Genomic DNA, 25,404 nt, shown 5'->3' on the forward strand with positions numbered 1-25,404 from the left:
TCGAGCATAGTAGATGACATAGTAATTTGGGAGGCAAGTGGCGGAGATACTGCGATCTTGAGCAGATGCATGTTCTTATCAACAGATGGCAGTGTATTTAATGGGTAAAAAAGAAAGCTGGGAGGTAGGAGGATAGGCACTTCGGCTTGCGGACCAAATACACCAAGTGGGTGGTCGGGGATAAGAAGGTGGGGAATTAGGTGGTAAAAACCACAGACGCAGAACAAATTGGAAAAGTCAGATTAGTGTACAGGTGGGTACGAGATGCAGCGATGAAACTGGGTCTTCAGCTACAAAGGATGTTAATGTCAAACCAAGTGAGAGACCATTAAAAAAATCGAATGGCTCAGCAGTATTTTGCAGGTTTTTCTATTGGATTCCTCATGTTGTTGAGAGACAAAGACAAGGTTGAAGCGAAGACTGAAAAACGATGGTCTGACCGAAAATCGATCCCGGCTCCTCTTGGTTTCCTGCCACGCTTCCTTTGCCGCTAGAGCACCAGGACCGACAATTCGTATAGATCGTTCATCTGTAGGTTTTGATGAGTGAGTTTGTGTCAAAATATGTGATTCCTGAGAGAAAGTGATCTTAACAAATGGACAGACAGACAGACAACAAACGGTAAAGAAATATTTTTTGTGTTGTAATGTTGTTCAAATGTGTGTGAAATCTTATAGGACTTAACTGCTAAGGTCATCAGTCCCTAAACTTACACTCTACGTAACCTAAATTATCCTAAGGACAAAGACATACACCCATGCCCGAGGGAGGACTCGAACCTCCGCCGGGACCAGCCGCACAGTCCATGACTGCAGCGCCAAAGACCGCTCGGCTAATCCCGCGCGGCTGTGTTGTAATAACAGATTAACAGTTTTCGGGTTTTTTTTCCTTTATTTGTACTGTGAAACCTTGCTTCTTGTCAGGTTTCTTCGTTCTAAGTCAACGGGAAGTACCCTATAGGTTTTGATGAATGAGTTTGCGAGTGTCAAAATATGTTACATAAATGCCCATATCTTTTGATTGCTGTGACATAGAAGCTTAAATCTTTCACATCGCCAAGGGACCGTAGACCTTCGTGTGTGCCATATACTTGTATTTCAACTTAGTACCTTGATCTGTTCGTGAGGAAGAGGGGTCTGAACAATCGGATAGGTAGACAGACAGAGAGACAGACGGATGACAAGAAACTGATCGCTAAGGACTTCGTTTTTACCGACTGAGGTACAGAAACCTAAAATTAAGGAATCCTCAATTAAAATATTTCCATCTTAGAAAGATGCAAGTAGATGTGCCGCTTCTATTTAGAAGCAGTATCAGATACATAAATTTTCTGCTGCTGAACACGAATATCTCATTACAAGATTTTTGTCCCCCCCCCTCCCCCCCCCCCCCCCCGCCTTTCTCACTCTCTCTCTCTCTCTCTCTCTCTCTCTCTCTCTCTCTCTCTCTCTCTCTCTACCTCCCCCTCCGATGCTCAACACACTTTGCCGCGTGATTTCTATGTAAGTCAGTTGAAAGAAGTTAAACTGTATTCATAACTTCATTAAATTTATTTAAAATTGGACTGCGTTAAAAGTTTGATATTAAACGTTCTCTCACAGTGCTTTTCAATCCAGAGCCGACGATTTACAGCACGTATCTCAATCTGCTATTGCAAGGAAACCACAGTATCCAGAAACCTTGTTTACTTATTAACGGAGTGATTCGCAACCGAAATTTGTTATACCGTACTCTGCAAGACTGCAAGGTACGAGACTTGTGTCATTATTACGTCTGTTATCAGTATTCCTTAGAAAAAAGGATCTGGTGAAAGTGCAGAATCTAGGCGCTCAGTCCGGAGCCGCGCGACTGCTACGGTCGCAGGTTCGAATCCTGCCTCGGGCATGGATGTGTGTGATGTCCTTAGGTTAGTTAGGTTTACGTAGTTCTAAGTTCTAGGGGACTGATGACCATAGATGTTAAGTCCCATAGTGCTCAGAGCCATTTGAACCAAAGTGCAGCAGCAGGGTGTTAGACTGCAGCTCCGAGGGGCTCAGATACTGTTATGTACTGTAGTTATAAGCCATCAGCTTTCACCTTCAGGTCTAAGAAAGAAACGGCGGGCAACAGCCAGGCCGGTATCCCGCCATTGTCCGGGGCCTCTCCAGACTCGTCTCGCTAGTAGTCAGGGCTCATTTCGAAGCGGGACTCATTGCTGTCGACTGTCCTACTCTACTCAATGAGATTCTAGGCCGAAAAAGTGTCTCGAGACGTCACGGACAGCGGTGAGACACCGACCTGAGAGTCAGCCGCCATGCAGCCCGACAACCAGGATTGATGGTCTGACGTACCGTTTCTTTTCACGTAAGGATCCCTTTTGGTTGTCTTCCCGGCACCCTTATAGCACAGCGGTACAGCGACGATATCCTGCGCCCCGCTTTGTTACCCTTCATGGCAAGCCATCGTCGGCTTCATTTCAACAAGATGATGCCCACCCGCACACAGCTAGAGCTTCTACAGCTCGTGTTCGTGTTTGACAGGCCGTACCTTGGCCACAAGATCGACAGGTCTCTCCCCAGTGTAGAGCGTTTGGAAGGTTATGGGTAGGGCCCATCAATCTCGCGCCAGTTGGATAGAATTTGGCTTGATAATCCTCAAGAGGACATCCAGTCAGTTACAAGCCCAATAACTGCTTGCGTAAGTTGATGTGGACCAATGTGTTACTTTCTCAATTTGTGAAGATCTTTCTCTTTAATAAATCACCCAATTTTTCTAAAATTTTAATAATTTATTTGCATGTACATATAAATCGTGTCCACCGATTGCCGTCACATTCGGATAATTCCTTCGTGGTGCCTCCTTTTGCGTTTAGAGTGTACAATGATTTACAGTAAAATAGTAGGGATACGAACCTAACTCCTTAATTGTGCCCTACGATTTTCGTAAATTTTTTGATTGACTCCAGTGTAATAAGCTACACATTGAACAGAGCCGCAGCAGCCCGCCACGTCACCTTTTGCCAATTCGCGAGTCCGTGACGCGGGCGACGCAGCTGGTCTGTGGCTACATGCAAATTTCGACCTTGCGGTTCTTCTGAACGCCGCTAATTGCTCAGCGGTGTGAGAGCGCGAGCCTTATTGTTGTCCTAGTCGGTCACTGACTCGTCTACGTCGCGTTGCCTGCCTGCCTGCCTCGCGCGGATACCGGCGCAGCGTATTTGGTTTCGCTGCTAATGACGCCATGACGGTTTGTTTGGCGAGCCTGGTAATTCACCTCCTTCGGAAGGTTTGTGCGTTAACTTTTTTCCACGTTTTGTAAGCTGCTCGCTAGTCAATTTTAACGTTGTCCTTTCTCAGAGTGATGTTAATTATTTCAATGAACATTCCGGTTGCCTTCGACTTGGAGTGAAGAAAACGTGCGGAACAGACTTTTTCTGACTTGTGGAAGGAAAACAGAACGTAAGTAAATCAGAAAGGCAGTACAAGCGGGAGAGGCAGTACAAGCGGGAAAATGGTTCTTTCGGAGCACAAAAAAGACGAATGTGCTCCTATTTATTAAAACACACTGACTGAAAAGTGGAGTACTAGTTGTCTCATTCTAACTTCCTCAGCCCCTTAAAAAATTTTCCCAACAATTTTGGCTTGCGAACGTGTTCGCGCTCCTTTTGACATGCAACTCACCTCTCACTCGCACAAGCCCCCGTAACTGTAACTCGCTGACACCCTCTAGTCTATCGCTGTAAATAGCTCATACCCAACCACTCACACTTGTCCATTCTCAGTCACTCATTCTGCCCAACCCATTGCCCTTACCTCTTTGTGTCTCTCTTTAAGTGTCACTGTCCCCCGTCTCACAGCCACAGTCTCCTTCGTACTGTCCTACTATTATTGGCTCCTTTCACTGTCGCTGTCTCCCTCTTGCTCTCTCTTACTGCTATTACTTTAGTTATTCCTTCCCACCGCTGCTCTCTCTTCTCACTGTCGCTATCTCACTCTTCCTAGTTGTCATTGCCATAGTCGCTGTCTCTCATTACTACTGGCTCTCACCCATTTCTACTTTCTCCTTCTGTTTATTCCTCTCCCACTGGTACAATCTGTCTCACTCTGTTCCTAGCACTGTTCTGTTACTGTCAACAATGTTCCACTGCCACTGTATCCCTCTCTTTCTCTCACACTCCCATTGTCTCGTTCGCCCTTTCTATACCACAACCACTATCTACTATCTTGCAGTATCTATTACTTTTCCGTCTCTTTCCCAAAAACCGCGAATATGTTCACCTGCCAAATATTTTAAAGGTGCTGAGGAAGGTGGAATGAGGCAGCTGGTACCCCGCTTTTCAGTCACTGTCATTTAATAAACGGGAGCAAAATTCTCTTGTACTCCGATAGGATCATTTTCCTGCTTTTTCCCTTCTTTTCTCTGCTACAGCAGGGCATATCACTATATGAAAAGGACTTTCTGGGTCAGTAGGACTTCGATAGCTTACTTATGGGAAAGTGAAATGACGCACAACTATATAATCCTGCACTTCAGACCGGGTTTTATGTGCACAAAAATTTGCATGTGTTTCAGCACTACAACCTGCGGCTCCCATAACACCTTTTGAAGATAATAGACTTGCTTTACAGCGCATTTCTCTGTGCGGCGCCACTTTATAAACTACTTTTATGCGTCACACCAGACCTTATGTGCTTATTTTACGTGGACAAGTAGGGTAACTTTGAACGTCTGTATCTCGGAAACGGGTATAAAGATATCAAGAAAATTTTCAAGTTTGTTCGAAATCGGGATTTGAAGAATATTTCGTAAAAATTTCAGCCATTTTACGAGGATAAAAGTCTTGGAATCCGCGGCTCAGTTTGGGTGCTTCTCGATACCGGATAAATAGTTTTGAAAACGGAAGACGGTACTTCTGGATAAGTGGCTAGAGCATATACTTTTAAAATGTGAGTACGTTGTTGTGGTTAATTAGAGATCCGCTTATCTGCTGCTCACGGAGAAAAAATGGTGAAAAACGCTTTTGTCTTTTTTTTCGGGAATCGGCCATGAAGTACATGGCGCCTCCACATGTCCGTTAAGGCGCACCGTAGACCACATCTGATTCATAAAGAACCAACAGATGTGTTCCATTTCTGTAAGCTGGAGAAAGTGTGTAATATTAAAACTTTGATCCATTTCTGTAGGATAGTAACACTAAGATGATCCTTGTAATGGATACACAAAGGGTCCCTAGCCGCTGCCTTTGTAAAACTAATAGAACTCGAGGTATGAGTCACAGAAAAATACCATTTTCATGCGCGGCGTTTTGGTAAATACACTATTTGATCAAAAGTATCCGGACACCTGACTGAAAATGTCCCCGGCGCAGGCTGTGCATTATGAACAGGTGCTCGATTGTGTTGAAAGAAGCAATGGCCATCTCCGAATTGCTCTTCAACAGTGGAAAGCAAAAAGGTACTTAAAACATCAATGTAGGCCTGTGCTGTGACATTACCACGCAAAACAAGTGGTGCGAGCCCCCTCCATGAAAGTCACGACCACACCATAACGCCACCGCCTCCGAATTTTACTGTTGGCACTTCACACGCTGGCAGGTGACGTCCACCGGGCATTCGCCATACCCACACCTTGCCATCGTATCGCCACATTGTGTACCGTGATTTGTCACTCCACACAACGTTTTTGCACAGTTCAATCGTCCAATGTTTACGCTTCTTACACCAAGCTAGGTGTCGTTTGGCATTTACCGGCGTGATGTGTGGCTCATGAGCAGCCGCTCGACCATGAAATCCAAATTTTCGCACCTCCCGCCTAAATGTCATAGTACTTGCAGTGGATCCTGATGCAGTTTGGAATTCCTGTGTGCTGGTCTGGGCGGATGTCTGCCTATTACACATTACGACCCTCTTGAACTGTCGGTGGTCTCTGTCAGTCAACAGACGAGGTCAGCCTGTACGCTTTTGTGCTGTAAGTGTCCCTTCACGTTTCCACTTCTCCATCACATCGGAAACAGTGGACCTAGGGATGTTTAGGAGCGTGGAAATCTCGCTTTCAGACGTATGAAACAAGTGACACCCAATCACCTGACCAAGTTCGAAGTTAGTGAGTTTCCCGGAGCACCCCATTCTGCTCTCTATGTCTAATGACTACTTGAAGTGGCTGATGTGGAGTATCTGGCAGTAGGTGGAAGCACAATGCACCTAATATGAAAAACGTATGTTTTTGGGGTCATCCGGTTACTTTTGATCACATAGTGTATTGGTAGCGTATGCTGTCGCATGCGAACCGATGAAAGGTTAGTAAGGGTTTAACGCGCCGTTGGTGACGGGGTCGTTAGAGACGGCTTCGATTCACACACACTAGATTTCTTCCACTAATGATGGCGAATGGTTATGATGGGTTTCGGTACACCATAGACGAATGTTTTCCTGGACCTGCGAGAAAGAAAGAGATAGAGAGAGACAGACAGACAGACAGACAGACAGAGGAAACTTGTAAATGCAGCTCCCCCCACCCCCACCCCCTGGATCCCGGTACCCGCACCATACACCCCGCCCCACCATCGCACTCTGACGCCGCCAAGTGTTTCCACAAGCGCTATATTATTTTCTGTTGGTTCTGTATCAAAGATGGTGTCAAATGAAGTAAGTCGTGCTCGCGTATTTGTGCACATTGTAGCTTACGAGCTCACAGAAATGTTAACAAAAAGAACATGGCGCACAATTGTAGGTACGATAATAGATTTTTGTAGAAACCTCATGAGGGTGTTGAACAAGCAGATAAATATTTTGATTAAAGAGGACAAAGTCTCGTTCGAAAAATAAATAGGTAAAACTACTTTTGAATTCATTTTGAGCAACGTTTCGTGCTCCAAACAGAAGTCAGATAAACGTGTGCAAGATGACATGGTAGCGTGCTTTAAGTTACAAACTTGGTAACTGGAGCCCTCTATAAACACACTAATATACGCATTGCGTGCGTAAAAGCACCATTTCTAATTTTTCACGTAAAATTATGGCTGCTGCTTGCCATCCTCTGAGGTACGTATGAAAGTAAGGCTTTTATCTCGACGGTTCTGCTTCGCTTTTATTTTTAGAGTTCATTAGGATAGAGTAAATATAGCGATACCTTAATTAATTTTGTAAACAAGCTCTCGTATATTGTGGAGAACAGTGCTTCAATGATGCGTCAATAAAAACACTACTGTAGTTACATGTGGTTGTAATTAGATGAAGAGTAGCTTCAAATCTGCGAAGGTACAAGTAAATTTTCCATGTCCACTTCATCGTAGAGCACAGTTTTATTGTTCTTAAAATGAAATTAAAATACCTTTGCAAAGTTGACTGCTTTGCAGTAAAGTGAACCCCAGTAAGCGGCTTCGCAATACGTTGCTTCGCATCAAATGATGCTGTATTACTTCATTACAAACAAGTGACGGAATTGTTGAAGGATAGAATGAGATTCTTATCACAATCCTTAAGAACATTTTGCTACTTTGTAATGTATTTATTTACTTAGTAAAAGCCATAGTACATATTTTTGCCATAACGCTAGCTAGTCACGAACACAAACGATTCAGGACCTGTGCAGTCGAACGTACTAAAGCATATTGAGATCAACAGGCATGGCAGTAAGCCTTGAATGGCTGGTGCGATGGTGGTTGGGATGCTTGCGGTAGTTTTCGTTGGCTATGAAACGGCCTTTCATGGGAGAAGTGAAGTGATGTGCGGGAGCATTCCGTGAGCTTCCCGCCGCCACGAGGCGCGGCGCCACCGTCGCCATTTGGCCCCACTTCAAGGCCGCCGACACGCATGAGCGCTCGTGGAATGGCTTCCTTTCCCTTTCTTACTCTCTTTTTATCCGCTGCACCTGAATCGGTGGCGAACGAAGTCTGCCGAACGTTTCATCAGGGATTGTAGATCCCATTTTTTGGGTCAGTCTCGATTCCAATGAATCCCTTTGGATAACTTTTGTTTCTTTGTGTCTCTGGAGTAAGTCCCTGTTCATGGTAGCTCTTTTGCAATGAGCAGTTGCTACTTCTTTTTCTGTTATTACTTGTACGTACAAAAACAGTGTAACACATGTTTAACATTGCATAGATATTTCTTTTGAAAGAAACTTTCGCCATTTGACTGTTAATTGTTCATTTATATTACACAATCATTGTTTCGGCTTTGTAACCATTTTCAAGTACATGTTGAAATGTTAAAATACTCTTATGTCCTGTCTGTAACATGTCATCGTCGAATAAACGTATTTTTTGATCTTATAGTCCAGCTGCTGTATTAGAGAATACGAGTCATATCGAAGATACACAGTATGGCAGACATTGTGCACAATGAGAAGCCATTAACATACAGTATAGCGTACTTAACCAGCTAGTATACTCCTGTGGCCTGCATTCATCATTCTGTTCATCTGCTTCTTGATACTTTGTGATTGTACTTACTCAGCAGTAAGTGTGAATAATAAACCATTCACGTAAAAAAATTTTTCATGTTTCATTAAATCACACGGAGCACTTCAGACCTTTTGGGGCCATCTTCGGGTGAAAATCATTTTAATCCATTATTTACTTTTGTCTTGAGGGAGGCGATGCGAAATGCATGTTCCTGTTGTGAGAAGGTTAGCTGTTAAGTTTCGATATTCGCAAAAAAGTTGTTGAGAAACTGTGAAAAGCTTATCGAAAAAAATCCAGGAAGAAAATTTTTAACGTTTGAATTTTAGCAAATGTGATTTATCCGTTCTGCAGTTGCACGTCACAAGGGTGCACATATATATTTTTTTTAATCTTTCAAAACACTTCATAGATGCTGTTTAATATGAGATGGCTAAACATGAAGTTTATTCTGCAGTGTCAGATACCATAATTATGAATAAATGCGGTATATAAAGAATTAAATTTAAAATAAGTCTTTAAAATTACTCAAATAAATATGAATAGCGAAATCCGTCAGTTTATATGCAGCGTTTTTTTCTTTAGTCATTACGGTATGAATGATAGCTTAATGAGCGGCATATTGATAGTACCGACTTAAGATTTTGCATGTGTTTCGTAAATATTTAATCGGAAACATCGCCATTTCCCTTTATCACTGCATTCAACCACTTTTTTAGTGTCGTCAGTCTTCTGATTGGTTTGATGCGGTCCACCGCGAATTCCTCTCCTGTGCCAACCTCTTCATCTAAGAGCAACACTTGCAACCTACGTCCTCAGTTATTTGCTGGATGGGTTCCAATCGCCGGCCGAAGTGGCCGAGCGTTTCTAGGCGCTACAGTCTGGAACCGCGCGACCGCTACTTTTTTTTAAAGTCATTCCCTGATGCCTTAACAGATCTCCTATCAGCCTGTCCCTTCTCCTTATCAGTGTTTTCCACGTATTCCGCTCCTCTGCCATTTTGCGCAACCTCCTTATTCCTTACCTTGTCAGTCCACATAATTTTCAACATTCGTCAGTGGCACCACATCTCAGATGCTTCGAATCTCTTCTGTTTCCATGTTTCACTGCCATACAATTCTGGGGTCCAAAAGTACATTCTCAGAAATTTCTTCCTCAAATTAAGGCCTATGCTTGACACTAGTAGACTTTTTTTGGCCAAGAAGTCCCTTTTTTCCAGTGCTAGTCTGCTTTTTATGTCCTGCTTGCTCCGCCCGTCATGGGCTATTTTGTTGCCTAGGTAGTAGAAATCCTTAACTTCATCTAATTCGTGACCATCAATCCTGATGTAAGTTTCTCGCTGTTCTCATTCTGCTACTTCTCATTACCTTTGTCTTTCTTCGATTTACTCTCAATCCATATTCTGTACTTATTAGACTGTCCGCCCCTGGTAGATGAGTGGTCAGCGCGAGGGAATGTCATACCTAACAGCCCGGGTTCGATTCCCGGCTGGATCGGAGATTTTCTCCGCTCAGGGACTGGGTGTTGTGTTGTCATTGTCATCATCATTTCATCCCCATCGATACGCAAGTCGCCGAAGTGGCGTCACCTCGAAAGAATTGCACCAGGCGAACGGTCTACCCAAAGGGAGGCCCTAGCCACACGACGTTTACATTTTATTTACTTATTAGACTGTTTATTCCATTCAGCAGATCATGTAATTCTTCTTCACTTTCACTCAAGATGCAGTGTCATCAGTGCATCGTATCACTGATATCCTTACACCTTGAATTTTAACTCAACTCCTGAATCTTTATTTTATTTCCATCATAGTTTCTTCGATGTACAGATTGAAACGTAATAGCGAAAGACTACATCCCTGTCTTACACGCTTTTTAATCCGAGCACTTCGTTCTTGGTCGTCCACTCTTATTATTCCCTCTTGGCTCTTGTACATATTGTATATTGCCAGTATCTCCTTATAACCTACCTCTATTTATCTCAGAATTTCGGACATCTTGCACTATTTTACATTGTCAAACGCTTTTTCCAGGTTGACAAACTGTGTGAATGTCTCTTGATTTTTCTTTAGTGTTGCTTCTTTTATCAACGTCAGAATTTCCTCTCTGTCACCTTTACCTCTCCTATAGCCAAACGGATCGTCATCTAACAAATCCCTAATTTTCTTTTCCACTCTTCTGTATTTTATTCTTGTCAGCAGCTTGGATGCATGAGCTGTTAAGCTGATCGTGCGATAACTCTCGTACCTGTCACCTCTTGCAGTCTTCGGAATAGTGTGGATGATATTTTTACGAAAGTCAGATGGTATGTCGCCAGACTCGTATATTCTACACACCAACGTGAGTAGTCCTTTTGTTGCCACTTCTCCCAATGCTTTTAGGAACTCTGATGAAATGTTATCTATCCATTTGCCTTATTTGATCTTAAGTCCTCCAAAGCTCTCTTAAATTCTTTTTGTAATACTGGATCCCCTATCACTTCTAAATCGACAGATAAATCTTCCCCGTCATAGAGGCCTTCAGTGTACTCTTTCCACCTTCCACCTATTCGCTCTCTCCTCTGCATTTAACAGTGGAATTTTCGTTGCACTCTTAATGTTACCACCCATGCTTTCAATTTCGCAGAACGTTGTTTTCACTTTCTTGTATGCTGAGTCAGTCCTTCTGACAATAATTTCTTTTTCGATTTCTTCACATTTTCCATGCAACCATTTCGTCTTAGCTTCCGTGCACTACGTATTTATTTCGTCCTCAACGACTTGTATCTCTTTATTCCTGAATTTCCCTCAACGTTTCTGTACTTCATTCTTTCATAGATCAACTGATGTATTTTTTCTGTAACCCATGGTTTCTTCGCAGTTATCTTCTTTGCACCTATGTTTTTGTTTAAAACTTGTGTGATACCCTCTTTTAGAGATGTACATTTCTCTTCAACTGTACTGCCTACTGAGCTATTCCTTATCGTTGTATCTATAGCCGTAAGAGAACTTCAAGCGTATCTCTCATTCCTTAGTAGATCCTTATCCCACTTCTTTGCGTATTGATACTTTCTAACTAATCTATTGAACTTCAGCCTACTCTTCATCTCTACTACATTCTTAGCTGAGTCTACATCTGCTCGTAGGTACGCCTTACAATCCACTATCTGATTTCGGAATCTCTGACCACGATGTAATCTAACTGAAATCTTCCCTTGTCACCCTGCATTTTCCAAGTATACCTCCTCCTCTTGTGAATCTTGAAAATAGTATTCACTGTTACTAGCTAAAATTTGTTACAGAAGTCGGTTAGTCTTTCTGCTCTCTCACTCACTGTCGCAATCCCATACTCTCCTGTAACCTTTTCTTCTACTCCTTCCCTTTCAGTTGCATTCCAGTCCCACATGGTTATTAGATTTTCATCTCCCTTTACGTATGCATCACTCGTTCAGTATAGTCATATAGTCTCTGTATATCTTCAGCTTGGGACGTCGAGATGTACACCTGGACTATCTTTGTCGGTGTCGGTTTGCTGTCAATTCTGATAAGAATAGCCCTATCACTGAACTGTTCGCAGTAAGACAATCTTTGCCCTATCTTCCTATTTATAACGAATCCTACTCCCGTTGTACTATTTTCTGCTTTTGTTGATATTACCCTATACTCATCTGACCAGAAATCCTTCTTTCCATTTCATTTCAATGATCCCTACTATATGCAGATTGAGCCTTTGCATTTCCCTTTTCAGATTTTCTAACTTCCCTACCACGTTCAAGCTTCTGACATTCCACGCCCCGACTCGTAGAACGGTATCCTTTCATTCGTTATTCAATATATTTCTCACGGTCACCTCCCTTTTGGTAGTCTCCGCCTGGAGATACGAATGGGGGCTTTTGCCAATCGAGAGATCATCATGACACCTTTTTTGATTACAGGCCACATGTCCTGTGGATACACGTTATGTGTCTTTAATGCAGTGGTTTCCATTGCCTTCTGCATCCTGATCTGCAGTTGCAGAATGGATAAATCGACGTTTGCTGGCATTAAAATGTTAAATTATTATTGTTTTTTTTTCGGTAAGTTTTTTCGCTGTTTCTGATCATATTTTCCGTTATCTTACTTGTGAATATCGAAACGTAACATCTAACTTTCTGACAACGGGATCATACATATCGTTTCACTTCACCCAAGTCGGCCGGAGTGGCCGTGCGGTTCTAGGCGCTACAGTCTGGAGCCGACCGATTGCTACGGTCGCAGGTTCGAATCCTGCCTCGGGCATGGATGTGTGTGATGTCCTTAGGTTAGTTAGGTTTAATTAGTTCTAGGTTCTAGGCGACTGATGACCTCAGAAGTTAAGTCGCATAGTGCTCAGAGCCATTTGAACCATTTTGAACTTCACCCAACAGCAGAATTAAAAAATGTATTGTAACGATTGCACCTGATGATGGACCCACATAGTCCAAAATGCATCAGGTAATTTCGTAAAATAATTTAAATTAGTGTAATACAAAAAAATTGTCACTGGAGGTATTATTGTTCATACTTCCTGCATATTGGACACAGTCACGTTTACGACCGTCAAATATGTTTAAAACTAGATCCCACTCTCAGATTTGTATTCATTGCGTCGATATTTATCTCCTATTGTTATATGTTTCAAAATTTGAAATTTGTGGTAAGTTCTTATGGGACCAAACTGCTGAGGTCATCGGTCCCTAACCTTACACACTACTTAATCTAACTTACGCTAAGGACAACACACATACCCATGCCCGCGGGAGGACTCGAACCTCTGACGGGGGGGGGGGGGGGGGGGGGCACACGGACCGTGACAAGACGCGTCAGACCGCACAGCTACCCAGCGCGGCTATATGTTTCATCTTGATTTGTGTATACGCATTTTGCGTAAACTGGAATAGGTATCAGAGTATCAACCTACAAATTACTTCCAATTAAATGAGAACATACTGTAACATATGTTGCTATCGCGGTTTGTACAAAAATGCGTATACGTAAGTCGAAACTTGTTTCTTTTGTTAAGTTTTTTTGTGGGACTGTATATTTTAGTGTAATGTTTACGTCCTAGTTGGGACACTGCTAGTTGGAGACACTGATGAGTAATCTAGGAAGACTCTAGGTTCGCCCTCGCAGCTTCACTTCCGCCAGTACCTCATGTCGCACATTCCAACGTCAACGAAGTTCTCCTGCATACCAAGAGGGACTAGCACTTCTGAATGAAAGGGTATGCGGGAGAAAGGCCGAGGAGTTGTTCCGTGTATCATGAAGTTGATTTTTATATCTACTTTTGAACCTCTTTTCGAGAAGAGTACGTAGCAGTGTCGTGTTCGAAACACCCATTAGGCTGACAGGTGCTGTGTTAGAAACACTATCTGAGCCACTAAATCTACGTTTCATGTAATGTTATAAAATTCAGTCATGCCTCAATACTCACCTCGGTTTCGGGCTCAATGATGTTTCGTCCCTGGCTTATACACTCCTGGAAATTGAAATAAGAACACCGTGAATTCATTGTCCCAGGAAGGGGAAACTTTATTGACACATTCCTGGGGTCAGATACATCACATGATCACACTGACAGAACCACAGGCACATAGACACAGGCAACAGAGCATGCACAATGTCGGCACTAGTACAGTGTATATCCACCTTTCGCAGCAATGCAGGCTGCTATTCTCCCATGGAGACGATCGTAGAGATGCTGGATGTAGTCCTGTGGAACGGCTTGCCATGCCATTTCCACCTGGCGCCTCAGTTGGACCAGCGTTCGTGCTGGACGTGCAGACCGCGTGAGACGACGCTTCATCCAGTCCCAAACATGCTCAATGGGGGACAGATCCGGAGATCTTGCTGGCCAGGGTAGTTGACTTACACCTTCTAGAGCACGTTGGGTGGCACGGGATACATGCGGACGTGCATTGTCCTGTTGGAACAGCAAGTTCCCTTGCCGGTCTAGGAATGGTAGAACGATGGGTTCGATGACGGTTTGGATGTACCGTGCACTATTCAGTGTCCCCTCGACGATCACCAGTGGTGTACGGCCAGTGTAGGAGATCGCTCCCCACACCATGGTGCCGGGTGTTGGCCCTGTGTGCCTCGGTCGTATGCAGTCCTGATTGTGGCGCTCACCTGCACGGCGCCAAACACGCATACGACCATCATTGGCACCAAGGCAGAAGCGACTCTCATCGCTGAAGACGACACGTCTCCATTCGTCCCTCCATTCACGCCTGTCGCGACACCACTGGAGGCGGGCTGCACGATGTTGGGGCGTGAGCGGAAGACGGCCTAACGGTGTGCGGGACCGTAGCCCAGCTTCATGGAGACGGTTGCGAATGGTCCTCGCCGATACCCCAGGAGCAACAGTGTCCCTAATTTGCTGGGAAGTGGCGGTGCGGTCCCCTACGGCACTGCGTAGGATCCTACGGTCTTGGCGTGCATCCGTGCGTCGCTGCGGTCCGGTCCCAAGTCGACGGGCACGTGCACCTTCCGCCGACCACTGGCGACAACATCGATGTACTGTGGAGACCTCACGCCCCACGTGTTGAGCAATTCGGCGGTACGTCCACCCGGCCTCCCGCATGCCCACTATACGCCCTCGCTCAAAGTCCGTCAACTGCACATACGGTTCACGTCCACGCTGTCGCGGCATGCTACCAGTGTTAAAGACTGCGATGGAGCTCCGTATGCCACGGCAAACTGGCTGACACTGACGGCGGCGGTGCACAAATGCTGCGCAGCTAGCGCCATTCGACGGCCAACACCGCGGTTCCTGGTGTGTCCGCTGTGCCGTGCGTGTGATCATTGCTTGTACAGCCCTCTCGCAGTGTCCGGAGCATGTATGGTGGGTCTGGCACACCGGTGTCAATGTGTTCTTTTTTCCATTTCCAGGAGTGTAATTATGCATCTCTACAGAGAGAACGAAGTGCAGATTCGTGTTTACGTGCAAAATGAACCGACTGGCAATGGCACCTGTAGTCGCCACAGAGAATTGTTCCTGCGACGCTTATCGGACGAGTAATTGCGGTCACTGCGTTATCTGCGCAAAACTGGAACCGCAGACAATGCGAGTAAATATTCACTGTCACTGCCAGGATACGCCGCGCGACACTGGAATATACTTGACGTCATTTACTGCCAGTTTACCGAAATTGTGTCAGCCATTCTTATCCTGTACACTGTTCAGTGACGAATAGTGTCCGAAGTACTGCTCAGGGAAGAAAGTCCACCTACTGCAGCACATGACCAAAGAAGTACCTTTACCTTTTTTACCTAACCCTGTGTTTGCACAATGTATACGAATGTAATCAACTATTTTCGCCTGATTCTCAAATTTCGAGCATACATTTCGTGAAGATCAATTTCTATACGCATAAATTAAGAAATTATTGCATCTTTTACTCACACCAGAGACGAGGAACTCTAATCTGCCGAGAAAAGTTGACTTGAAGGTAGGTTAGTGCGTATAAGCATTTTATCACGATCCAAAACAAGACACCACACTCAGGTTCAGGATTATAGCACAGTAATGCCCAGAGATGAGTAAATGGATCTGAGCACTATGAGACTCAACTGCTGAGGTCATTAGTCCCCTAGAACTTAGAACTAGTTAAACTTAACTAACCTAAGGACATCACACACATCCATGCCCGAGGCAGGATTCGAACCTGCGACCGTAGCGGTCTCGCGGTTCCAGACTGCAGCGCCAGAACCGCGCGGCCACTTCGGCCGGCAGAGATGAGTATTCCAACAGCAAACATGGATAGCACTACAAGGTGCGGGGGAGATCAGTGTGCCTCGAAAAACAGACATGTGCTTCCTAAATAAAGAGAGTCTTTTGTAACAGGCAATCATTGCTTGAATGCGACGAATTGAATATCAGGCGTATCACTATTTTGTTAGACTAGACTTGACTCCGACATCCGTAAGAGAAATGCGAATAATGAGAAAAATGTGTGTGTTTGAATATAGTAAGAATAATTTATTCGCACGTTCTCAGAATTAGCAAGCGAAAAGACCTATGATAATTTTAGAATGTTCTTTGCGTGACAACGTACTTCCTCGAAAGCGATCAGCGGCTTCCAAACCGTGGTCATATTGGAATTAATTTGCTCATTTTTTGTTGCCATGAGAATAATAATAATAATAATAATGAAAATAATGCTAACAATAGTAGTAGCAGTTTTTAGTCATATTATGAGGTCACCAGAAACCGAATTACCAAGAAAAATTATAGAGAAACTTTGGAACATGAAACAACAAGTAGGATGGATAAAGAAAATCAGGGAGAATATAAAAGAGCTGGAATGAACCCAGAATGTTATGGAGAACAAAAGCAGAAAATTTAAGTTAAACTGAAAAACATAAAAAATCAGATTTAAACGGAAAGTAGACAAACGACAAACAACGAAAAGGGCATTGACAGATGAGAAAAGATGAGAATATATGAAAAGATACTGTGCAATTCAGAAAGAAAACCAATTGAAGAAGATGACCAGAAAATGATTGATGTGGCTCACTGAGGACATGAAAGCAGAAGAAAACTAGCAGCAGTAGCAAAAAATAAAATAAAACAATATAAGAAGCAAGCTTCATATTCATTTCACGTATATATTGGTGTGGTCGGAAAGTAGACATTCACCTGCACCAGTTTTATAGAACCTTCTTGAAAATAATGGTGTCTCGAGGAGACTCATCCCTTTTCACAAGACTTAATGTTCTACATGTCCATCACCGTAGATGATAAGTGGGCGCGTCTGACTGCCATGCAGAGGACACGTGTGCAGTTCCCGGTACTGCCACAGTTTTATCCATGGTGTGAGGAGTGGAACGGAGTGCACTCAGCCTCGTGGGGTTAACTGAGGAGCTACTTCATAGCGACACCAAGGCCTGGAATCTGACAACCGCCGGAAAAGCCTAGGAAAGAGAGAGCTTTTTGTTTTCGGATAACTCCGTTTTTTTCAGAATAGGTAGGATCGACTTTTTTGGGGGAACATACCACGCCTGGGCATAGAACATTGCTGGAAAACAATAGAACTTGCCTTATGTTGGCCGGGTAATGGATTAAAATGCATATATCCACAGTGCTAACTTACTCGCCAATACTAGGGAAACAAATAAAGTATTAATGTTTCGCCGGAGCAAACCATTCGCTATCTTCAGAACTTATCTCTCTCTTTCTTTCTCTCTCTCTCTCTCTGGATCAAGCGCTAGCGCCAACAGATTTCAGAGCGGAAACATTTTCCGCTGTGTTACCATCTCCCCATGCTGTGATTTGGGTACGCTCGGCTACTATCACCGTTGCCGACGCGTACACCAAATACTCATAGCCTGAGAAATGCACGAAGCATTGTCGAAAACCTAAATCCGTTCGTTGTGCCCTGCTACATTTCTTGGTACATACTGCGCAGTGCTTCGGCGTGCAGCAACCAAGTATGCAAATGTTTCAGTTTACCGCGCGCGAAACGCTCGTTTCTCTCTCTGTTTGGTTGTTTTTGAGGCGCGCCAGTGGCAGACTGGGACCGCGTCCAGTTCGTAACTCACGCCTACTGGCTGTCGGCGGCAGTTTCCCGGTTCCTTCTGCATGTTCTTGCTGACAGTAAGGACGTATTCATACTGCTCTCTCGTCGCGCGAAGAACTCTGCAAGTTCTTTTCTCCCACAAGATGGTGTGCTGTTAGCGGCTCAGAGTAATTCGCAGCTGTCATTCAAGCTAAAGAAAGTCCTTACTGACGTACCTCATCGGATCACAACTTTTTTTCATCTTAACGCAGTCTTTCATGAAAATTAGTACTTATGGGAAAATGTTCACGTCAAATATCTGTAAACACTTTCGCATTTCTATGGCGTAATATCTTATCAAATCAATTATCCAAAAGAAGTAGGAGTCGTCCGCGACCTCCGTAGGTCGACTAGCGTATTACAGCTAGCACGTGGGTCTCGGGTTGTAATAACATTATTTTCTACCTGGAAACGTGACTCTCCGTGCGACTCTCCATTCTGGAAGCACTTTGTAAATGCGAATAATTCTATTTTGTGCGGTGGTTTGGATTTTGCGCTAACTGTTGCTTGCCCTTATTAATTTTCTGCTTGAGCTGGGAGGCAAGGGAATCCCAATTTCGACAAACCAAGACATAGGAAGTTGTTATGTCTTTCAAACCGTTCTTCGAGATTTTGAATGCTTTGCTTTCAAAAGACAAAGAATTCGCGCCCAGTGTATGCAGAAAACTGGCCAAAAAAAATTCTTCCATAAGGCATCGAAATCACGCGGTTTTCTGATGGTTCGCCACTTAAAAACACTTGAGTCACACTGCCGTTCAGAATCGACACGGAAAGGCCTCAGAAGGTTACATGAAGGCCGTCAGTGAAACCACGCCTTCCGTCGAGGTGTTGATTCTCCCTGATTTCGCGGTTCAGAACGACATTTCACAGTGCGATGAGCAACAACAGTATGACGTTCTTGACAATCTTTGGCACTGCTGACAACATTAGAAAATTGGAAATTTGCGGTAAGGACTATGTGATCAAACTGCTGAGGCCATCGGTCCCTAGGCTTACACACTAATTAACATAACTTACGCTAAGGACACACCCATGCCCGAGGGTGGACTCGAACCTCCGACGGGGAGGGTGGGAGTGGGGAGGGGGGAGAGCCGTGCGAACCGGACAAGACGCCCTAGACCGCGTGGCACACTCTTAGCCGTTGCAAACCTTTACATTGTGGAGCACGTTGAACGTGGTTCAAATGGCTCTGAGCACTATGGGACTTAACATCTATGGTCATCAGTCCCCTAGAACTTAGAACTACTTAAATCTAACTAACCTAAGGACATCACACAACACCCAGTCATCACGAGGCAGAGAAAATCCCTGACCCCGCCGGGAATCGAACCCGGGAACCCGGGCGTGGGAAGCGAGAACGCTACCGCACGCCGGCCGCGGTGGCCCTGCGGTTCTAGGCGCTCCAGTCCGGAGCCGCGCTACTGCTACGGTCGCAGGTTCGAATCCTGCCTCGGGCATGGGTGTGTGTGATGTCCTTAGGTTAGTTAGGTTTAAGTAGTTCTAAGTTCTAGGGGACTGATGACCGCAGCAGTTGAGTTCCATAGTGCTCAGAGCCATTTGAACCATTTGAACCAGAGCTACCGCACATTGAACGTAAACATACCCTACTGGAGAGCAGCGAGACCACAACTTTTGCTCTGGTGCACAGGGGGAACCTACTAAGGACTGAAACTTCCTGGCAGATTAAAACTGTGCCGGACCGAGACTCGGACTCGGGACCTTTGCCTTTCGCGGGCAAGTGCTCTACCAACTGAGCTACTCAAGCACGACTCATGCCCCGTCCTCACAGCTTTACTTCTGCCAGTACCTCGTTTCCTACTTTCCAAACTTTACAGAAGCTCTCCTAAGGACTGTTGAAAACCATTCTACGAAATCTGAATGTGATCCAAAGTATGTTTATGAGTTTTCAGCCCCTCTGTTCCGCGTCCTTCTGTGGCATGTTCTGTGACGTTGACACGCCTTAGACACCATTTTGGCAACACTCTCTGTGTCACCTGCCCACATTTGTTGAGTACGTTAAAAATATACCTGTACAGAGACATCCGACTCTTTGATCTCTATACGCCTTTGGGCAGGGAAATCCTTCGATACCCGTCCAGGACTGCACGCCTGCAAGTAGGCGATAGAGCAGCAACGTGTTCAGGGGTTGCCTGCCTGCAGGCGCCGAGAGCTCGAAGAGACGGTAATACGAGGGACTATGACGACCTCCAAATTATGTGACAATCCCACGGTGGCATTTCGCAGAATTGTGGTGCAATTTGGTGCCAGTGTGACCTCATTAACCCACTGCACACCACCAATGAACTTTGTAAGATCTGGCCTTTTTTTCCGCATGTGTCGACACCTTGCATTTTGAAGCATCGTCAAGCCCCAGGGTGACGTCGCAGGGCTCCGCGCTTCACGGTATTATAGAGGAACGTTGTAGGCACCGGTGAGCCAATGGTAATGTTTTATTAATGCGGAACTGTCAAAACTGCGTCGTGCTTCGGAGCCCACGTCGAACTGTTGGTTCCGATGTAACTGGCTGGGTCAGTCTGTTTAAAAGTCACAGTACGGCAAGAGCTGTCCGCCTCCAGTAGGCCTATACCAAGCTTAGAACTGTGGTGTTGAAACTGACCGTCGTGCTTGAGAACAGTAATTTATTCCTCTTGTAGTTTGCTGTTGCAGCAAGGTCACTGATATTGCTGCTTACAGTAACTACATGTTGTGGTAGGTCGTAACTGCAGAACATTTTGTTTCGTTTTATTATTAGGGTATTAGTCAAGTGATAGCAGTGTAATTAAAAACAGATCAAAGGCGCTGACACCAGAAATACACTTGTCTGGCTCGTTATACTCCTGACGGAGTAGAAAACAAATGCAACTACCACTGCCATAAAGAAGAAAGCACAGCTTTCATTTATTTCAGCCACAACCGAGATACGTAGTAGGAAATATTAGAACATTAGAGATTTTTTTTTCCGTATCCTTCCGTTGACACTTCCGCCATCATGGTGAATCTGACGCATAACGTGCCGGCTTCCTGTCGAGGTTGCGTGTTTTGCCACTGTTTCCGGATGTGAGACATAGATCCACCAAGAGTTTACTGAGTCAGGACTGCCTACAGGAGGTCCACCCGTTGGGATTTCCTTGGAAAACAATCCTACCGCGTAGCATCTCGTATAAAGGTCGGCCGCGCTCGCCACTCTTCTCCGTATGTATTAGTTGAGGCAGGTTATGGCGGAAGCCAGAGAATTCCTGTTCAAAGCAAGTGTGCGTCATAGCGACGCGGCGGTTTTCCACTTGCACAGGAAACCGCTTAGTTCAGACGAGATATTTTCTAACCTGTCACAGTTAATTATGCAGTTTCTCTTATACGTCTTCGCAATTTATGATTTAGTTTGAAACTTCTTCCACCTCTTCCATGCATACTTTTGTGCGCATGACACGTAATGCATTACATTAAATTGATTGTCACTGGGTGTGACTTTCAGTTGGTTTTTTACTGATTAAGGAAGGGATTCTTGGAGATGCTGTTACGAAAACTATGAGCATAGAGTGCTGTACACAGGAAACAAACTGTCAACAACGTAATTCAGTACCATATTAATTCCTCTCTTTTTTTTTCATTCCCTACGCATAAGATCTGGGCGGGCTGCTGTAGAACTTTATTCTTTCCAAGCAGTATCCTAATAGGCTGGGACGGGGCACTGGGGCGGAATGTTCCTAAGCGGGAAAATTTTCGAGGGGTTTTCAAGTTTCGACATTCGTCTACTGCCCAAGGAAAACCTTTGAAAAACCTTTATCGTAACCGGGGGATTGGGCCTATTTTTATTTTTAGGACAATGTTGTCAATTGTTCTGTGTGTCTTATGTTTTTGAGATTCCTGTCCTCTCCACAGCAGACGAACTGACGAGATGATTTCGGCAGGACACTGTCTAGAAGGAAGGCGTTCGAGGACAGGAATGGAGACACACGTCTCTGTTCTAATATGTATCATTATTTTATTCTTTGGTATTGCCTTCATAGGGAGCCTGGTTTCTGCCTTCTCGAACGGGTGCCAGCGTTTCCTCAAAGACTCACAATAGGATATATTTGTGCTTCACAAGGAGCCGCCTCTTCCAATACATGGACTGACAGTATGAATGATAGGTTAATGATCGGCAGATTGGTAATACCGATTTTGCATGTGTTCGGTAAACATTTAATCGAAAACATTGCCATTTCTGATAGTCACTGCATTTGACCACTTTTTTTTGAGTCATCAGTCTTCTGACTGGTTTGCTGCGGCCCGCCACGAATTCCTCTTCTGTGCCAACCTCTTCATCTAAGAGCAACACTTGCAACCTACGTCCTCAGTTATTTGCTGGATGGGTTCCATTCTCGGTCTTCCGCTACAGTTTTTACCCGCTACGGCTCCCCCTAGTACTATGGAAGACATTCCCCGATGTCGTGACAGATGTCCTATCATACCATTCCTTCTCCTTGTCAGTGTTTTCCTCATATTTCTTTCCTCTCCGATTCTGCGCAGAACCTCCTCATTCCTTACTTTATTAATCCACCTAATTTTCAACATTCGTCTGTAGCACCAGATCTCAGATGCTTCGAATCTCTTCTGTTTCCATGTTTCACTGCCATACAATTCTGGGGTCCAAAAGTACATTCTCAGAAATTTCTTCCTCAAATTAAGGCCTATGTTTGACACTAGTAGACTTTTCTTGGCCAAGAAGTCCCTTTTTTCCAGCGCTAGTCTGCTTTTGGTGTTCTCCTTGCTCCATCCGTCATTGGTTATTTTGCTGCCTAGGTAGTAGAATTCCATAATTTCATCTACTTCGTGAACATCGATACTGATGTTAAGTTTCTCGTTGTTGTCATTTCTGCTACTTCTAAGTACTTTTGTCTTTCTTCGATTTACTCTCAGTCCATTTTCTTTACTTATTAGACTGTTCATTCCATACAGCAGATCATGTAATTCTTCTTCACTTTCACTCAGGATAGCAGTGTCATCAGTGCATCGTATCATTGATATCCTTTCACCTTGAATTTTAATTCAACTCCTGAATCTTTATTTTATTTCCATCATAGCTTCTTCGATGTACAGATTGAAACGGAAACGTAATAGCGAATGACTACATCCCTGTCTTACACGCTTTTTAATCCGAGCACTTCGTTCTTGGTCGTCCACTCTTATTATACCCTCTTGGCTCTTGTACGTATTGTGTATTATCCGTCGGTCCCTATAGCTTGCCCCTATTTTTCTGAGTATTTCGAACATCTTCCACAATTTTACAATCTCGAACGCTTTTTCCACGTCGACAAATCCTATGAACTTGTCTCGATTTCACTTTAGTCTTGCTTCCATTACCCGCCGCAACGTCAGTGTTGTCTTTCTGGCGCCTTTACTTTTCCTAAAGCCAAATTGACCCGTCATCAGACACATTCTCAATTTTCTTTTCCATTCTTCTGCATATTATTCTTGTCAGCAGCTTGGATGGTCATTTTCCGGTGAGGCCGTTGTCAATGAGCCACTTTATCATCTTGTGGCATGGGTCACTGATGGTCAGTGTGCAAGGTATTTAAATATATTAGCATCCGTCCTTGAACTGTGACTGCCCTATAAAAGATTATGGGATAGGGACCTCAATGAAAAGTCATTTCATTTGCAGACTAGCTTTCATAAGCGTTTTGGAAAATGTCAGATATTTTGAGCCTGTGCTTCAAAAGATATTAACGTGTTTTATTTCTCAGCCACAGTCCTTTTATGAAATAGTTAACGCTTAATCTCACCATGTTGCATGTTCAATACATTCAAGTAGTTAGACGAAATACAAGTGAACCTACAAACTAATCACCACACAATCTGACGTATACCTTTCCAAGCCATAGGCAGTGACGAACGTTTAGTGATGGTGGTGATGCTGCTGCTGTCCTGGGGCCAGTTGAGCGACGCGCGGCATTGAGCTAGATGTGATGATCTCACAGATCCCAGTGTAAACATTTTCCTGGCGTACCACTGACCATATTTTCTGCTCTTAAGTTCATTATATGCTCTCGCTATGTTCCGTGATACAGAGTTGATTACTGTCTACTGCTGTACTAATGATTTGGCCTCTGTTGCTGATTTCACGCAGACCAACCTTACTCTACATAAGGACATGTGTGTATGCACGAATGTGGAGGATTAAATCTCAGAACAGGCTAGAGTCCATAGTGACACAAATACAAACACGATAGTACCTAAAGAAACGACTTTCACTTTAATCAGCTAGCTACGTCTATACTTTTGCACCAAAATCCTCCACCAACTAGCTATTGGAGCTGCAATTTAACAACCGGCTAGCGCTGCTAAGAACAGCACCTCAGCTAAAAGCAAGCTAAAAAACTCGTTCGCCTTCGTTATGAGACCAGAATGAGTCCGCAAAGCACCAATCTTCACTCCACAGTCGACTTTCCGGGTGCTGCTCTGCAATCGATGAAATTATTCGATATTTAGCATTATAGGCAAACAGCGATGTGGTTACGGAATGACTGACTTTCGTCTCAGGAAATAACCCTTTTATTGTTGCTATCCCTCCCCTCCCCCCCTCCTCTTCAGGTGGTAAAAATTTTCCACTCGGTGCCGTCCGATTGATGGAATTCTCATTAGTGTTCGTCCATAAGCCATTTGACATCACTTACGGATGAAATTTTATAGAAATTTCCAGGCATTACCATCTTCAACCATACGCGATCACGTTGCTCCTGAACGTCTGTCATGTAGCCCCCATCTGTTAGGCCGTCACTTTTTTTTTTCTTTCCCCTGTCTCCTGAAGGCATCAGAGAACTACGGTCCATCTCCCTCCCTCCTCCTACCTCTCCTAGGAACTCCTAGCATAGGATCGATAGCTCGCCGAAGTGCCCTAAGTTTTTGAATGGTTTGCGCATAAAATTCAGTGGTTTCGGTGCCGTAAGTCACAACTGGTAATACACATTCGTTTTCTGAAACCTCGGAAACATTGTTTTGAAAATCCTATTGGGTTTACCGCTCGTCCTTTTATTAACATGAAATTTTCGAGGGCAGTTTCCGCAGACATATCCAAGAAACTTCCTGCAACACACTGAAGTGTCTACCCGAGTGAGAATCGGAATAGGTACAACCACTCTACTGTGAAGGCTAGGGAACGATGAATGTCACATACGTTCGGTTAACAGATATGAGAGAAATGCGTTATGGGACAGTGCTTTCGTTCACTTAATTTGAACACAAACAGTAGTTCCGAATTCAGTACAGGTTGAGAGGTTGGCGCACAACACAGACTTTCGGGCTGGCTGCGGATACCCAAAGAGTGAACAGTATGAAATACTGCTAGCCCATGAATAAAGGGGAAGTCCGTCGTACTGGTATTCGAAATACAGCCAAACGCCGAACATAGTCCAGTCTCATACCATAGCTCAAGAACAAACCGGCAACTGAGGCGTATGTTGTAAGCATGTCGACAAGCGTTTCTCCTCAGC

The 25,404-nt window shown here is 44.3% G+C and overlaps 1 long non-coding RNA gene across 1 annotated transcript in view; it reads left to right on the forward strand.

The window, feature by feature from the left end:
* The window catches only part of LOC126253096 (uncharacterized), a 1,024,558-nt gene that overhangs the window by 995,232 nt on the left and 3,922 nt on the right, over nucleotides 1-25,404 (forward strand). The gene's annotated exons all lie outside the window — the stretch shown is intronic.

This window comes from Schistocerca nitens, chromosome 4, assembly GCF_023898315.1.
Source record: "Schistocerca nitens isolate TAMUIC-IGC-003100 chromosome 4, iqSchNite1.1, whole genome shotgun sequence".
NCBI classification, from domain to species: Eukaryota; Metazoa; Arthropoda; class Insecta; order Orthoptera; family Acrididae; genus Schistocerca; species Schistocerca nitens.